Here is a 10,445-nt window from a genome sequence, read left to right as displayed (position 1 = left end):
CCGGTGTCGAGGTAGTCGCCGTGGAGCTGCGGAAGAAGAGCAGCGGCGACAGCGGCCTAAGGAGGCGGCGGCGGCTAGAGAAGGAGTGCCACGACGGTGCTCGAAGTAGGCGATAATGAACCAGACAGCTTGACGAAGACCGGCGCGAACGGTGACGTTCCTGTGCCAAGGAATGCGTCATGGCGCATATCATGTGGAAGTCAACGCACGTGGATGGCGGTGGACCGCGGGCCGCAGCGTTACGGCCCGAAGGGTCGACACAATGGCGCCGGCAGGTCGGGGCAACGACGGGGAAGACCTCAGGGTGTTTGTAGGGATCGCGTGCCACGCTCGCTACAGCCCGACAAGGCGACACGGCGGCAGCGCCAGGGTCGGTGCAGCCTCGGGGACGACCTGGAGCGGACGGCCTCGGTGCGGCAGTTGACCGCGGGCTGCGGCACTACGGCCCGAAGGGGCGACGCAGCGGCAGCGTGCGAGGTGGTGCAACACGGGAACGGCCTCGGGGCAGCGGCGGAGATCACGTGGCGCGACACTAGAGCTCTAAGGGGCGACGCAGCGGCGACACGGATCGGTGAGCCACGGGGAGAACCACGGGGCGGCGGCGCTGCGGCCCGACGGGGCAAGGCAGCGGCAGCCTGTTGCTCGATCGGCAGAGGGGCGCGCTGAACTCGGGGACAGGGCGGTGATGGCCGACGTAGATTGACGATCGGCCCAGCGCATGGACGACAGTCGTGAGGGGCCGTCTGTCGCGTGAGGCCGCCGAGTCGGGGCGACGGGCGGGCAGATGCACGAACGACGGAAGGGGCCGCCTGTCGCGCGGGGCCACCAGGTCGGTGAAGAGGTCGGCCGGTCGCGCGGGTGTCGGAGTAGAGGCGCACGGTGGTCGAAGGCGGTGGCAAGCGACACAAACCGATCAAACATAGATCGGAAAACCATAAAGAAAAACACCGATTAAAACGACCGGCAAGAGAGTGAAAAAACCCGGAGCAAGGGCTCAGGCAAAAGACTCTCTAGGGAAGCCGGTCAAAACGACCGGCGGACGAACCCTAGGATGGCGCGGCGCCCGATGGCGGTCATTGAGGCCGACCACCCCGGGGGCGGCGTGCGGGGCGGAAGCGGTGGGCGACGGCTAGGGTTTGGATCGGTTAGGCTGATACCATGTTATAAGCGAGAGAGGGATTTGATGAAATCGTTGTATTGCTTGAGCCTCGTGGGCATATATATAGTGAGTACAAGGTCATCTTGGAGTATAAGGCAAGGTGGAATAAATCCTACGCTATCCTATATTTCCATAATAACTATCATACTCAGCTGCTACGAGCCATACGACGGTCTCTGCGACATTCGACTGCTTCAACGACCCCGCCGACAGCGGAAGGCTGAGGAGTGGATTTGGTTTCGAGTGATCTATGATTTCTGCCACCTCCAACTCGAGAACTAAGCAAAAGGATCAGAATTGGGATCAGGGCGAGGATGGACCCCACCGACGTAAGAACCTGAGTCGCTAGGGAAACCCTAGGCGCCAGGACCGAAAACCCGCGTGCTATATGTCAATGCGTTTATTGTATTGTTCTGGCACTTGTGTGACTATATTAAGGCCCGTTTTAGGTGCCCGCCGAGCACCGCAACTGCTAGGGCGGTCGCAGCACAACCATTAGATCGAGTCGACCCGCACTGTTGGATTTCTCTCTTTCGAATCGTCTCCTTGCTCTGGCTTAGTCACATGATGGGCCGTGACACATATACGCCCACCCTTCTCGATGGACTCTTTCATGAGAGTGCCAGGAGGCGAGTGTTATTTTTTTTAGCCAAACTGCACCCTTTATTGAACGTTCAGAAACATAGAGATACAGATGATATCGGGCAAACTAGTAAGCCACACATGGCGCCCTTAACTAAGAGAGGCAGTGGCCTTTGCTAAGGCATGGTCCTCCCCATTATGTTTCCTACTTTCATAAATAAAATTTACATCATGAAGGATCTCCTCTGATGCTTAATCTCTTGTAAGATAGAAAAATATTGGCATGGAACTCCAGCCTCTATGTTGGTCACCACTTCAAGGCAATCGGATGCTACACAGATAGATTGGACACTACTAGGGAAAAGCCTATACACAGAAAGTTACTAGTAGCGAGGGCTAAAAACCCTCGCTACTGCTACTTACCAGTAGCGCAGGTTTTTAAACCTCGCTACTACTAAGTTGATAGCAGCAGCGCAGGTTTTTAACCCTCACTACTACTAAGCGGTCTCTACCGTGCCCCCGGGACATGCCATAGTAGTAGCGCGGGTTTTTAAAACCTCGCTACTACTAAGTTTGATAGCAGTAGTGTTGGTTTTTAGCCCTCGCTGCTACTAAGTGGTGCCATAGTAGTAGCGAGGGGGTAAAAAACCGCGCTACTACTAAAGGTCCCATTTTCTAACTCTACCCCCCCTGTGGATCGTCTTTTCAGTTTTAAAAATAAATAAGAGAAAATGATGAAAATATCAAAAAAATAAAAGGAAATAAGTTTCCCATGTGATATGTGGTCTACTTGTTGGGAAAATTTGCAAATATGAATTTCGACTTTATTTGCAAAATCTCTCGAGAATTTGTAAAAATGGGCATAACTTTTGCATACTAACTCGGATGAAAAAGTTTTTTATATGAAAAATCATCTACTCAAAAAGTTACATCCGAATTTAATCGGGGGAACCCCGTTAAACATTTTCAAAATCCTCAAAAACCTAACAGAAAAAAAGTTACGGGGCTTTTAATATCTAGAGTGGAAAAAATCGAAAAAAAATTCAAACTGTGTGGTCAAACAGTGGTCAAACAATGATCAAACTAATTATTCTAGAATATTAGTGTTACTAAATAATTATTTTTGTTTTTTTGAATTTTGGTCAAATCTGGTCAAACTATGGCCAAACTGTGGTCAAATTGTGGTCAAACTAATTATTCAAGAAATATTAGTGTTACTAATTTTTTAGAACAATAGTTTCAAACTCAAATAGTGAAATGTGTGACTTCATGCTCAAGCTAAATTCCTGAGGTTAATAGGATTGACATCTTAGTATTGTCAGGAAAACAACAAGTGTAGACTTGGAAACGAGGGAGAATAGAACCCGGAAGTTAAGCGTGCTCAGGCTGGAGTAGTGAGAGGATGGATGACCGTCCGGGAAGTTAGATGATTTGGAATGATGAGGGGTGATTAGAGATTAAATTGAGTAGCGATGAGGGGTGATTAGAGATTTGAGGCTAAAATAATTCAGAAATTTGAAAATTAGGGAAAAAATCGAAATATTTTTTCGAAAAAATTCAAAAAAAACCCGCGCTGGTAGTAGTAGCGCGGGTTTTTACCCACGCTACTATTAAAGGACATAGTAGTAGCGCGGGTGGCACCAGCGCTACTGCTATACGTTAGCTGTAGCGCCTTATTAGTAGCGCCGCCCCCGCGCTGCTAATAGGCCCAAAACCCGCGCTGCTGCTAGGCTTTTCCCTAGTAGTGGGACATGCAGGTCCATAGAGAGAGAAAGTGCTTCGCGGCAAGCTTGTGCTTCAAGAACTGCAGGGTCAAGGAGGTCGTCACGTATGATGGCGGAGGCACCAAGAAACATGCCTCGCTTGTCTCTGCAAACCACCGCTGATGCTGCCTGATCACCGATCTTCGAGAAACCACCATCTACATTCATCTTGACTTCATGAGTGGTGGGCAGAATCCACAGGTTAGGCTGTGCCCCTTCATTTGTATTCCCTGTATTAGCATGCAGGTCCCCCGCATTCACATGCAGGTCCCTGGAATTTGCGTTCAGGCCCTTTGGCTTTGCGTTCTTCTCGGGAATCATCTCTAGTTCGGCCAAGAAATTGTTGATGAAAACATGAGTGCTCAGCGGGCTTTGGTACTGGTTATCGTGGATGGCGTGGCGCCTTGCCCACCACATAGCCCACATCGTGTCGAGCAACCGTGCTAATTCCGCCGAAGGTAATGTATCAACCAGTCAGAGCATCCATAGCTTCGCATCATCTGTTCTGTTGGATATGATAGTCTCTCTGAGTTCTTCATCAGCAAGTGCCCAAACACACCGTGCCATGCGACAGTCGAAGAGGGAATGACGCCAAGTATTATTAGCAGCGTGACATATCGAGCACTCCGCCGAATCGGCCATGCTGCGGTGGTGGCGGACAGCACCTGTCGGGATCGAAGTCTTAGATAATCTCCAGGCAAAAACTCTGACTTTTGAAGGAACCGGAGCTCCCCACAGCAATGTCCATGACCTGCGGTCAGTCTCGACATTAGAGTGCCCGTCGGTATGCTCGAGCCAATCTGTTCGTTGTTGCTCTTTTATGAGAGTGTGGTGCCGGGAGGCGAGTGTTATATATCACTTGTATCAAGCATTTGCTAGTACTCGACCGCACAATACTTAAGTAGGGCCCAATAAGCACAGCCGATGGGTAGATTTTCTTTCCGGTTCATGCAACACGCAGCTCTCTTCTTGGTTTTCCTCCATGAGCTTTTGCTACTGTTTTTGTGTTACTTGCTTTCAGCGATGTTTTTGTGTCAGGTTTCTTCTGGGTTTTTTGCATTTCTGTTTTTTCTTGATTTATTATTATTATTATTATTATTATTATTATTATTATTATTATTATTAATATTATTATTATTATTATTATTATTATTATTATTATTATTATTGCCCGTTTGTTTATTACCAATTTTCTTTTTTTGTTCTTCTTTCTATGCCTTCTCTCTTCCTTCCATTTCTTTTAGATTTATCTCCTTATTTGTAAAATGATCATTAGACATGAATTTTAAATCACAGAATGTACATTTAATAAATACACGATGACTATTTTATAAAAACAAAATAAACTCCTTTTTGATATATGATGATTATTTTCTTAAATACAAGATAATATTTTCAAGTTAATTTTTGTTACTTGATACATTGTGTATTTAACATCTAAATTACTCTACCTGCTAGCTTGCATCAAAATACGCTGATGTCATTATCTAATTTCTAGTTCGTCGAGTATTTATTTCATTCTTAAGAATAGAGGGATTGAATCAATAGCCATTGCTAGCTAAATAATATAGCAGCAGATCCATGTTTTTAGGCGAAGGTTGGCCAATAACTAACTTTTTATATGATTTTTAGGCCAAATATGTCTTTCTTTAACATGTTTTTAATCAGTAGCCAAATGCTATATTGCTTGTACCGATCAATAGCTAGCACACACCTGTAGAACAACTGAGAGCCGCTATGACCCGATAAGCACAGCAGGCGAACTGGTTACTTTCTTGTTCATGCAACACTAGATTTCTTGTTCCTTTTCCTCCCTTATTTTTTGTTTATAATTGCATAAAGTTCCTTGTTTTTAGCGTGTTTTTTGTGTCTGGTTTCTTCTGTTCTTTGCATGCTATTTTTTTCTTGATTTATTTTTATTAGTTTTGCATTTTCTTTATTTCCCATTTTTTTCTTCTTATTTTCCTTTTTTTACTATTTCCTCTTCCTTCATTTTTTATTTTCACTTATTTCCCTTTTTCATTTAGAAAATAAACATTACACATGAAATTTGTATCACATAATTTACGTATTTTAAACACATGATGAATACTTTTTAACACACAATGAATATTTTTGATATGTGATGGCTATTTTCCTAAATACGGTTAATATTTTCAAGCGTATTTTTTTACATATATGTTTTTTTGAAAATTATGTGAATATCTGCTTAAAATCATGGCCAGTTCAATAATATATGGACATTTCCTAAAATAAATGAACACTATTTGTAAATTCATGAAATTTCTTTTCTAAATAAATGATTTTTTAAGAAACTAAATGAATATTTTTATAAATAGGTCAATCGATTTTGACCGTACAAAACACTTTATTTAGAATAGTAAAAAACTTTTTCAGTTGTATTAGATATTCTCGAATGAGTAAGCAAATTTTCTTTTAGACAAACTAGTTTGTAAAATGCGCAAAAAGAAAAATTGAAAAAAATATTTTCTATATATTGTGATAAAATTAATATAGGAGGAGAAAAAGGAAAAGAACCAAGTAAAAATATATACAAAGGACAGATGGGCATAGCTGGGAATGGTAGTGACTGTGTTGCTTGCTATAGGTGCTGCATAGCACCGTCTAGGTCAAGTACCATCTAACTAAAATTATTAACTCTAGAAAAATATAATCAAGATTATTTGCAACATGGACATATATGCATGGGCAATCAGATGAGAAGAAAATGTTGCACATGAGCAAGCGTAGACCGGACTTATTTTTCATGGCCTAGCGGAGTTGGAACCTGCTTGGATGGATCTTCGTGAAGGAGCCATACTATTTAACTAAATACCCATATGATATTGCTTCTTTTTCTGTGCATATTAAATGGTATAAACATCCTTCATTAATATCAAGCATGTTTTTCCATCTCGGATGTTAAACATGTGCATGTCTTGTACATCTAGCAGTGGGATCACGGAATTGTATTGCTGCTAGATTTGTTTGAACTGAAGGGTTCATGTCGAACATGAACATGCACAACATCAGGTTTACTTGACAAGGCTATCAAATCGGCTTTGGACCTTGTGGCAAAGGAGGTCGGGAGCCAGGTATAAGATACATGGTCGTATGGTGATTTCATTAGTAAGGGGTTGCTTAACGGGTGGGCAAGTCGACTAGCAGTGATGCTAAATGTCTAGTTAGTCTACGTTAGGTGGATCCTGGGTCAATTGTAGACGGATGACGGCCACATTGGAAGTATTTCTTTTTTGGCTTGATTTACTCCACATAAACGCGTTGCTTAGCGTTTGCATATTTTGTTTTGTAGATGGTACCTTCTGGTCCAGTTTTGAACTTAGCTTTAAAATCAATCCTGAATCAAGCAAACCTTCTGACGTGTTATAAAAATCTGAGAACTGTTATCAAGAACGATAAAAGAACATGTTCTAGATGATCCACTTCTTGAGGAATGTGCAAAATAAATGCGCTGCAAGGGGGGCGAATGATATATATTGTTTGTACCGAGCATTAGCTAGCGCTCACTAGCGGAACACCTTAGGAGGGTCATGACCCGATAAGCGCACACGATTGGGCGGTTTCCTTTCCAGTTAATGCAACATGCGTCTGTTTTCTTGGTTACCCCCTCCCCCCTATTTTTTGCTGCTGGTTTTATCTTTTCTAGTTTTTTGCGAGGCTTTTGTGTCTTATTTCTTCTATTGTTTTTCATTTTCTCCTTGATTTATTTCTATTATTTTTTCCTTTCCCTATTTCCCCTTTTTCTTTTTTTCTATTTTCACTTTATTATCTTTCTTTATTTTCATTAGATTTTTCTTTATTTTCTTTTTGATTTAATAAAGAACATTACCCATGCCATTTTCAATTGCAAAATGTACATTATTCAATATACGATGACCATTTTTAACAAACGATGGACTTTTTTTGATATATTAAAGATATTTTCTTAAATACAGTATTACATTTATTAGGATATTTTCGTTTTACTTGCTATATGGTTTTCTTAAAAATTTCGTGAATATTTTTTACATCCCTGAACACTTTAATAATTACATGCAATTTTTACAAAATACATAAAAAATTCTTTTAAAATAAATGAAAATTTCATTTTCTAAATGTACGAATATTTTTAAGAAATCAAATGAATATTTTTCTAAATAGGTCATGAATCATTTTCGAAAGTAAAAGAACATTTTATTTAGAATAGACATACACATATTAAAGTTCTTACACATATTTAATGAGTGAGCACTTCTTATTTTACCTGAAATACTTTTTTCAAATGTGCAAAATGAAAATTTGACCCAGAATACTTTAGATCTTTTATATATAAAATAAACACACAAGAAGAAATATAAAACAACAAGTAAAAATGAATAAAAATTACAAATAAAGAAGCAAAAGCACTGCAAAATCAGAAGAATTTTTTTTTTTTGCCAACTAGGGTGACCCACGGTGGAGGCATTGCGATTGAATGGTGAGCATTCGGCTATGGTCATGAGGGATGCTAGTGGAGATATGGGTGTAGCTAGGAAAGTTAGTGGCCGTATCGCTTGCAATAGCAACATCATATTCTACTCACGACCTCAAATTAGCTTGGGATGAATTGTAAATTCAAAAATAATAATATGAAAACATATTAAAAAAAATCTGAAATTGTTTGGTGGCAAAGATTGACAAATTTTCTGGATGCTTGTAAGATTTCATCATGATAGAACATTCATGGAAGTCATGGCAAAAATAACAAAATTAGCACTCCAAAATGCTTTTGAAAATAGCACTTTTGGAGATCGATTTTGTTTTTTTCCATGACTTCCACGAATGTTCTTTTATGATGAAATTTTACAAGCACCCAGAAAATTTGTCAATGTTTTTCAAAAACAAAATATTGTTTTTGTTTTTTCTTCATTTTTTCCAGAATTTACTGTTCACCCGAGCTACAATAATAATAATGATACAATCTCTATCTCTACTACTTAAAAAGAATGTAAGGTTTCCATTTCACCTCTCTTTCCTGTATCCTTCCTTATATATATCCCACTCTTTCCTTCTCCTCTTTAATTTTTTTCTCTCATCTCTAATTTTTCTCCTATCCATTCTCCCTAAAATAGAATCAATTGTCTCATGTTTTATTAACTTACCAAAAAACACATTGTGTTTGGTAAGTAATTAAATTCTTACCAAATAAGTGCTTAACAATAAAATGGCATGTAAATCATGGCGATTGGATACTATCATGGCGATTGGATACAAAAACTTGCTAAATGCGATATGGAGCTAATGAGATGCTGACAAGGCTGCTGCCAAATGGGTCCAGACGTGGGTAATGTGGCTTCTTACATGTGGGTCCAATGCCATACACCGGTGATGGCACACATAACTATCACAATTTGTAGATACTGTGAGTTTGTTATATATTGTAATTGGCGGGCATATTTGAATTTTTTTCCATCTTGAAAATTTTTATATGAATTTGTGTGAAAATTCAATTTCAATGCCAATTCAGCTATCTTTACTGCGATTAAATGGCGGACGATTATCACACAGACTTTTCTGAGCCATCACAATAACAAACCATGGGACAGAGCCGCACAATAAAATTAGGAAAATGACATAGTTTCATGACCATCAAACATTGCATTAATTAGTATGATGGGGTTTGTTTGCTCAGCTATAGACATGGGTCCTGCCGACGCAATCTTGGCGCTGTACTTAAGCATTCCATCAAGATCATTAAGCCTCATCCCATAGCTAAAGTTTTCTCTTCCTTGGCATTCTTGACGAATTCAAGTTCTTCTTGCTAGTCTACAAGGGGAAGTGTTGATAGATTTAAGATGATTATGCAAATCTAACAGGGCCATTATCAAGGATTCAATTTCATCTTGATGCTCTGGTAGAGCCTTCTTTTTTGCGAGAAAACTTCAGATCTGTCCATCTTCAATCTTGGCAGGACAACGAACAACAGAAATAATAAAACTTACATCCAGATCCATAGACCACCTAGCGACAACTACAAGCACTGAAGCGAGCCGAAGGCGCACCGCCATCATCGCCCCTCCCTCGACGAAGTTGGACACAACTTCTTGTAGTAGACAGTCGGGAAGTTTTCGTGCTAGGGCCCCATAGGACCAGTGCACCAGAACAAAAACTGCCGCCGATGAAGAATAACTTAGATCGAAAGGATCCAACCCGAAGACACACGAACATAGACGAACAACAATCAGAACCGGGCAAATCCACCGAGGATAAATACGCCGGCGACACACCTCCACACGCCCACCAACGATGTTAGAAGCCTTCTCTGACACCTTCAAGTATGTTTTGCTGGCGGGTACGTAATCTTCACAGATTGAAGTTCATGCTACGCATTTGGTAGGACATGCTTCACGTTCTTGCTGCTGCTCTGCCAGGTCCATCATGACAGCTTCAATTTCTAGTTGTTGCTCTGCCAGGGAATTCTTAACAGCTCCAAGTTCATTTTTCTGCTCTGGTAGGGCCTTTTTCATAGCATCAAGTTCCTACTACTGCATTGCTAGTGTATGTTCGTCTGCTTCTGTTGCTTCTTGATGCACCACCACGACATTGTTGATAGCTTCAGGTTGTTGTTTCTGTACCCCGGTACTTGCAACAAGGTCATCATTTGAGAATCCTTACTTTCCCTACAAAACAATATATATGCAGGTTACAACATAGGGATGAATTCCAAAATATACGTGAACATGCCACAATACACAGTGGTAGTGTAAATATAAATAATTACATGTAAATTCTATAAAATATGTGAACATTCTTTGAAAAAATGAAATTTATTTTCCAAATACATGAGTATTTTTTATAAATTAAATGGATATTTTTCTAAATAGTTCATGAATCATTTTTGAAAGTGCAAGACCATTTTATTTAGAATACTCAAACACTTTTTTTTTTGAAAGAAAGGGGGC

The 10,445-nt window shown here is 40.7% G+C and overlaps 1 pseudogene; it reads right to left on the bottom strand.

Annotated features, from left to right (window-relative positions):
* The window catches only part of LOC119310668, a 6,218-nt pseudogene extending 2,288 nt beyond the window's left edge, over nucleotides 1-3,930 (bottom strand).
* Nucleotides 3,931-10,445: the final 6,515 nt, after the last annotated feature.

This window comes from Triticum dicoccoides, chromosome 5B, assembly GCF_002162155.2.
Source record: "Triticum dicoccoides isolate Atlit2015 ecotype Zavitan chromosome 5B, WEW_v2.0, whole genome shotgun sequence".
Classification (NCBI taxonomy): Eukaryota; Viridiplantae; Streptophyta; class Magnoliopsida; order Poales; family Poaceae; genus Triticum; species Triticum dicoccoides.
The sequence above is the reverse complement of the archived record's forward strand: the minus strand, read 5'-3'. Positions and strand labels throughout refer to the sequence as shown.